Genomic DNA, 7,636 nt, shown 5'->3' on the forward strand with positions numbered 1-7,636 from the left:
CGGCTGCTCCAGACTCTCCCGTCGCCTCCGGGAGTCCTACCCGACTCAAAGGAACGGACGGAGCCAGTCAGCTCGTCCAGGGTCAGCGGCTGCTCCAGACTCTCCCGTCGCCTCCGGGAGTCCTACCCGACTCAAAGGAACGGACGGAGCCAGTCAGCCCGTCCAGGGTCAGCGGCTGCTCCAGACTCTCCCGTCGCCTCCGGGAGTCCTACCCGACTCAAAGGAACGGACGGAGCCAGTCAGCCCGTCCAGGGTCAGTGACTGCTCCAGACTCTCCCGCTTGCCGTCGTCTAAGACCTGCTTGATAGACGACAGGAAGCTGCGGGAGGCTGTGGAGTCTGTGGCCTTTTCTCCGTACAGACCGGCATAGAAGGACCTGCAGATCCTCAGTACGTCTGTCTGCGAGGACGCGACTGAGCCGTCCTCTTCCTTAAGGTTGTGGATATCAGAGCTCCCCCGTGCACCTTTTGGAAGAAGAATCGTGAGCACATCTCATCCTGCTCCACGGTTTGGACCCTCGAACGGAAGATGATCTTGGAGGACTCGACGGCAAAGTGCTGGGCCTGCCGGCCCTTCACCTCCCGCAGTTCCTCCCTGACATCCACCCTTCCGACTGCAGAAGGAGGAGTTACTGCAACTCTGTCTGGAGTTTACACAGTTCCCTCTGCCCCTGCCCTGCTCTCTGGATGCCCTTGCGGATGAAGAATTTCTTGATGTTCTCCTTGGTGGCTTCCCACCAGTGAACCGGGGAATCAAAGAAGGCTTTCAAGGTTCTCCAGCCTTTGGACTCCTTCTCTGGTTCCTGGATGTTCCCTGGGGTCAGCAGCTTAACGTTCCTCCAGTACCTTGTATAATAGTTCAAAGATCTACTTTTCAAACTCTTTAAAATTCCCCCGAAGGGAAGTGCACCATTCCCAGACGTACTGCAACACTAGGTTGATGCTTGGAGAGGACAGAGCAAACTCCTAGCCCAACTCCCTGATCCAAAACTCAGTTTAATACATTATCCCATGTAAGGGACATACCAGGTATTAAACTGGTAAGAACAGAATTTTTTTTTATTAATCAAAATATACTTTATTCAAAAATAAAATTATGTACAATAATCCATTCCATGACTCTCAGTCCTTTACAAATGTTTCCATTACAGTCTTTACATTCCCACACTTTTGCACCCAGGTGGCACTCTGTTATTGCATATTTACATACAGTGGTTTAGGGGTATACACCCCGCCACCCACCCCTCAACTCCCGTGGGAGAAGAACCCTAGACTGTTGTCCTTCCCCACCAGGCCTTTGCGGTGGCTGCACCGAGTCTGAGTGCGTCCCTCAGCACGTACTCCTGCAGCCGAGAATGTGCCAGTCGGCAGCATTCCCCACGGACATCTCCGCGTGCTGGTAGACCATCAAGTTTCGGGCCGACCAAAGAGTGTCTTTGACCGAGTTGCTGAACTGCCAGCAGCACCGGATGTTGGTCTCGGTGTGCGTCCCTGGGAACAGCCCGTAGATCAGAGAGTCCTCTGTTACGCAGCTGCTGGGGATGAACCTCGACACAGCCCCTTCCATCCTCCTCCACACCTTGTCCGCGAACCCACAGTGTGCAAAGAGGTGGGTCACCGACTCCTCCTCACTGCAGTCCTCCCGTGGGCAGAGGGGTGTGGAGACAACGTTCCGGGTGTACAGGAGGGATCGGACTGGGAGGGCCCCCCTCACCGCCAGCCAGACAAGGTCTTGGTGGCTGTTGGTGAGGTCTGGCGATGAGGCATTTTGCCGGATGAACTGGACGGTCTGCTCAGGGAACCACCCCACTGTGTCCATCTCGTCCTTCTCCTGCAGTGCCTGCGGACCTTACGTGCTGACCACTGCCTGATGGCCCTGTGGTCAAAGGCGTTGACCTGAAAGAACTTCTCTACAAAGGACAGGTATGGCGGCAATGACCAGCTGACTGGGGTGTTGCACGGGAAAGGGGCCAGACCCATCCTTCGTAGCCAGGGCGACAGGTAGAACCTGGGCACACAGTGGTTCTTGGTGCCCACGTACCTGGGATCCACACACAACCTGATGCAGCCACACATGAAGCTGGCCATCAGGGTGAGGGCAACACTGGGGATGTTTTTGCCCCCATTGTCCAGGGACTTGTGCATGGTGGTCTGTCTCCAGACGAATCTGAAGACAGCTCGGGTGATTTCCAAGCTGGAGGAGCAGGGGAACTGGCCACACCTGCACCAAGTACATCAGCCCTGAGAGCCCCTCACACCTGATGACCAGGTTCTTGCCCGCTCCGCCCTCCCCACAACCCCAGTTTCTTTTTGACCTTGACAGTCCGCTCCTGCCAGTTCTTGCTGCACGCCTCAGCCCCTCCGAACCAGATCCCCAACACCTTCAGGTGATCAGACCCGATGGTGAAAGGGACGCTGGATCGGTCGGGTCAGCTGCCAAAGAGCATGGCTTCGCTCTTCTTGCGGTTGACCCTGGCCCCCGACACTACACTTGATCTGAGCCAAAAGGCCGAGAAGCGATGAGGGATTTGTCGGGACACTTTTGGATCCTGTTTGCCTTTACTCCTTTACATCAGGCTGATCGCTTGAAGAGATCTATTTCCACAATATCTTTTCTACCTCCCCATGAATGTGGAGCGCGTTCTCATTTTAATTGTATATGTATAGCAGTGTTCCCCTTTTCAATGTAATGACTTGATTGACATGTAAAATTTTTGGTTTTCCACCAGTCAGATGAGAGACATCTTTAACATCCCACAGTCCAAGTGCTGAAGGGTTTCAGCCTGAAATGTTGACTATTTCTTCCCCGCCATCGCTTTTTACTCTGAGTTTACATTTTACTTTGTAACTAGCACACATCATGGCACGGTGCTCTAAAAGATCAATGTTCAATAAGCACTGTTAGGCAATTCGGCCATCGAGTCTGCTCTGCCATTTGATCATGACTGATTTATTTTTCTTCTCAACACCATAACTGTTAGGGTCCGGTCTGAAGCCCGCCTGGCGGGTCTTGCTCCGGACGCGGACTCCAGAGTCTGGACCTTGCAGCCAGCCCTCCTGTCACCCGGAGCCATTGGATCATCTTGGCTTAAGGAGGTACACCTGTCACCTATTAGGGGGCAGGTGTTTATAAGGGGCTCGGGGAGTGAGCCTAGTTGGGGGGGTTGTTCTGCTGTGAAGCTGGTTTAGCCTGGTCTGCGGGCTTGCTCGGGATCCTCTCTGTACCCAGTCTGCTGGCTTGGAATCCTGCTCTGCATCTGTTCTGTCTGGTTGGTCTTGTTCCCCTGCTTCTCTTGTGTGTGCTGGTCCTGCTGTTCTGCCTTATTTGTCTTGCCTGTGCTGTCAGTTGCCTTTCCCAATTTATTGGTGCATATGGTAGTCCTGCTGCTCACCCTGGACCCAGCTCCCTTCTGTTCCCTTGCCTCCATTGGGTAAGCCAGGCTGTCTGCTGTTGCCTGCTAGAGGGACTCTGTTCCCTTCCTACCCCTCACCTCAGATGGATTGTGCCCTGCACCTGCCCAGGTCTGCCTCTCTGCCTGAGAGGTGGTCCTGCCCCAGGATGTGGCCCACCCTGAGGACTCTGACCCTTTCCACCCATTGCTCCCTACAGGTTGTGCCTGCACCTGCCCAGGTTTCTGCGTCTTGCCCAGGCCTCTGTGTTCCTGCCTGGGAGGTGGCCCTGCCCAGGAGTTATGTGCCTGCCCCTGGGATCCTCCTGCCTTGCCTGAACTCTGGGATCCATCCCTGCCTACATTACCCCTTGCATGCCATGGCATCCCCATCCTGTCCTACCCCTAGTACTTCAGTGCCTGTGTCCTGCATTTGGGTCCAATCCTGTCCCTGTTCCTGACAATACCACTGCCTTCTCCCCATAAACAGCAGGGATCTTCACAACTGTAGTTATATTCTCTCTTTCAAAGCAGGCATAGAAGGTTTGGAGTTCATTGGGTAGTGAAGCATTACTCTCATTCATGCTATTGGGTTTGGCTTTGTAGGAAGTAATGTCTTGCAAACCCCACGAGAGTTGTCGTACATCGGATGTCGCCTCCAACCTCATTCAAAATTGTCTCTTTGCCCTTGAAATAGCCCTCCGCAAATCATACCTGGTTTTCTGGTACAAACATAGGTCACTAGCCTTGAATGCCACAGATCCAGCCTTCAGCAGATGACATACCTCCTGGTTCATCCACAGTTTTTGGTTTGGGAATGGACAGCAAGTCTTTATAGGTGCAAAGGAGTGGAAGGAATCTGATTAGAGAGGAAGGTGGACCACAGAAGGAAGGAAAAGAGGAGGAGATCTGGGGGAAGTGGTAGGCAGGTGAGGAGAATTGAGTCCAGAGTGGGGAATAGAAGAGGGGAGGGGTAGGGAAATATTTTCAGGTTGGTGGCTACCCAGACTGAATACAATATGTTGTTCCTAGACCTGAGGGTGGCTTCACCTTGGCCACTGGGAAGTTCCTCATTTGGCAGATGGAGCAGAGGCGCTCAATGAAGCGGTCCCCAATTTATAATGAATCTCATCAATGTAGAGGAGGCTAAATCCGAGGCACAAGACACAATAGGCGACTCCAGCGGATTCACAGCTGAAGTGTTGCCTCAGCTGGAATTGCTGTTGAGGATCTGACTGGAGGTGGGGGGGGGGGTAAATGGGTAGTGTAGCACTTATGCCTTGCAGGGATAAGTGCCTGGAGTGATCAATGGATGAGTGAATCATGGATAGTGATCCCTGTGGAAAGCAGAGAAGTGGTGGAGTTAAGGATATGTTTAGTGGTCTGATCCCTTTGGAGATGGAGGATGAGGAGTTGGATACAGAGGCTCATGGGGTGGTAGGGAAGGACAAGATGAACTCTACACTATTGTACCTGTCAGGAAGATGGGGTGTTCAGGAAATGGAGGAGATGCAGGTGAGGACAACATCAATGGTGGAGGAAAGAGAACGTCTCTGATGTCCTGGAATCAATAACCATATCCTGGGAACAGATGCGATAGAAACTGAGAAAAGGGCATGGCATTTTTAAAGGAGATGGGTTGGGACGAGGTATAGTAGAGAAAACTGTGGGAATCGGTAGGTTTATAAAAGATATTGGTTGACAGTTTGTCTGCGGAGATGGAGACAGAGAAAGCGAAAGGAGAGGTAGGTGGAGTATTTTAAGCAGTTTTGAGCCCCATATCTTAGAAAGAATGTGCTGGCAGAGAACGTCCAGAGGTGCCTTACAAGAATTATCCTGGGATGAATATCCTTTACAATCCATAGTTCTACTCTATTGAGAGTTGCAGAGTAATACTGTATTCCAAATGTATCCATGCCGTCTGAGCGGACTCCACTTGCCTGCGTTAGGCACATATCCTGCTAAACCTCTCCTGTCCTACAAAAGGTAGTGGATTTGGCCCGGTTCATCACGAGCACCACCTTCCCAACTATTAAGCACATCTACAATTCACAAAACATTGCAAAATAAAAGCAGCATCCATCAAAGATCCCCACCACCCAGGCCATGCTCTTTTCTCACTGCTGCCATCAGGTAGAAGGTACAAGAGCCTCAGGACTCAAGAACAGTTACTTCCCCTCAATCATCAGGCTATTGAACAAAAGGAGAAAACTACACTCATTCTACTTCTAGTGTTCCCACAACCGATGGGCTCACTTTAAGGACTCTTTATCTTGTTATTTCATATTGCTGTTTATTTATATTTGCATTTGATTTTCATTGATCCTATTTACAGTTACTTTTCTATCTATTTGCCAAGTATGCCTGTGGGGAAAAAGAATCTCAGTGTTGTATGTAATGACATGTATGAACTCTAATTAATTTTACTTTGAACTTTTCCAAGTAAATGCTGTATCACTAAATGGCTACTTTATTTGGTGCGCTTGTACATATGCTCATTAATGTAAATATCTAATCAGCCAATCGTGTGCCAGCAACTTGATGCATAAAAGCATGCTGATGTGGTCAAGTGGTTCAGTTGTTGTTCAGAGCAAACATCAGACTGGGGAAGAAACGTGATCTAAATGACCTTGACTGTGGTATGATTGTTGGTGCCAGACAGCGTGGTTTGAGTATCTCAGAAACTGCCGATCTCCTGGGATTTTCACACACAAGAGTCTCTAGACCCGAATGCCACCACTGAAGGGTGTCAATCTGACACTTCAATTATCCATCCCACTCCATAGATGCAACATAAACTGTTGAATTCACCAGTGCTTTGTGTGATTGCAGCATCTCAAGAGTATTGTACTTCCTAAATGTCTCAGATTGATGCTCTGATGACAGCTCACTATCAAGCCAATGAAACATGAGCACTCTATTCTCTTTTTCACAGATGCTACATGACCTGCTGAGTCTTTCCTTTGTTCTTTAACTTTATTTAAGATTTGCTGTCTTCTTCTTCATGTGCCTTGCATGCGTAACACACCGATCATGGCTTTCCACATCGAATGATCCCACACAGCGTCAATGATATCTCGCACACTTAGATCTGTTAGTTCTTTCAGTGCCCCGATGTTTTCTTCTTTGCCTTCCTCTTCTGTGTTTCCTAGGCATACAGCCTTGTAATGTAAGGCGTTCTGTTTCTCCCTGTCTGATGACATGGCCCAGGAATTTAAGTTTCCACTCATTTAATGTTCTCATTAAAGATTTTTTTATGGGCATGTTGGAGTACAGTCTCATTAGTTACCCTATCTCTATGATATTTTCAGCATCCAACAGTGAGATGTCTGTGTCTTGGTCGATTCTGATGTGAAGGGGTGTTTTATCGACTCTGACTTGCCCCCCCCCCGAGCATTTCCCACGTTTGCTCTCTAGTCACCATTGATGGCCCACACCTTGAATGGTCAGAGACTTGCTAACATCACCCATGTCGCAACCCCAGTGAGTCTCAGTTTATCTGGCTACCATCGAGAGCAGTTGTGGTGAACTACATATACCTGTCTGGACACACCCACTGCTGACTGCTCCTGTGGCTCCTCCCACAGACCCCGGTATAAAGGCAATTGAGGTCTGAGCTCGGCCTCTCAGTCTCCAGGATGTAGTATGGTGGTCAACCACTACTTGTTCCTTCTTCCAGTCAATAAAAGCCGATATCTCGCCTTTACATCTCAGAGTTATTGATGGTGCATCAGCAGTAAAACCTTTGTTATTGACTCTCCTCAAGCTCCCATTGTCCTGGGCCATTTCTGGTTAGTTAGACACAACCCACACATTGACTGGCTCAGTCACAAGATTGTAGACTGGAGCCCATTCTGTCACTCCCACAGCCTCCACCATGCTCAGATCCCCTTGTCTCCAAGCCCAGATCCCCCCGAGGAATTTTCAGGTCTTGGTGCCATCCCTCCTGAATACATGGACCTCAAGGCTGCGTTTAGCAAGTCCTGGGTCGACACATCATTGTCCACATGATTGCTCCATTGACCTCTTGTCTGGCACATCTCCCCCAAGGGGCCGCCTGTATTCCCTGGCCATACCTGAAACAGAAGGCATGAATAAGTGCATTCAAGAGTCTCTGGCTGCAGACATCATCCGTCCGCCTTTTACCCCTGTTGGTGCCTGTATTTTTCTTTGTTGTTATGTGTACTGAATGAGCCAGATGGAAATGGGGTCCAGAGCTTAACACCTCCCCACCCCCGGGAACTATGC

The 7,636-nt window shown here is 50.1% G+C and overlaps 1 pseudogene; it reads right to left on the reverse strand.

Annotated features, from left to right (window-relative positions):
- Positions 1 to 898: 898 nt before the first annotated feature.
- LOC132392027 (U2 spliceosomal RNA) lies at positions 899 to 1,074 on the reverse strand (annotated as a pseudogene).
- Between the last annotated feature and the right edge of the window lie 6,562 nt (positions 1,075 to 7,636).

This window comes from Hypanus sabinus, chromosome 3 (genome assembly GCF_030144855.1).
Source record: "Hypanus sabinus isolate sHypSab1 chromosome 3, sHypSab1.hap1, whole genome shotgun sequence".
Taxonomy (NCBI): domain Eukaryota; kingdom Metazoa; phylum Chordata; class Chondrichthyes; order Myliobatiformes; family Dasyatidae; genus Hypanus; species Hypanus sabinus.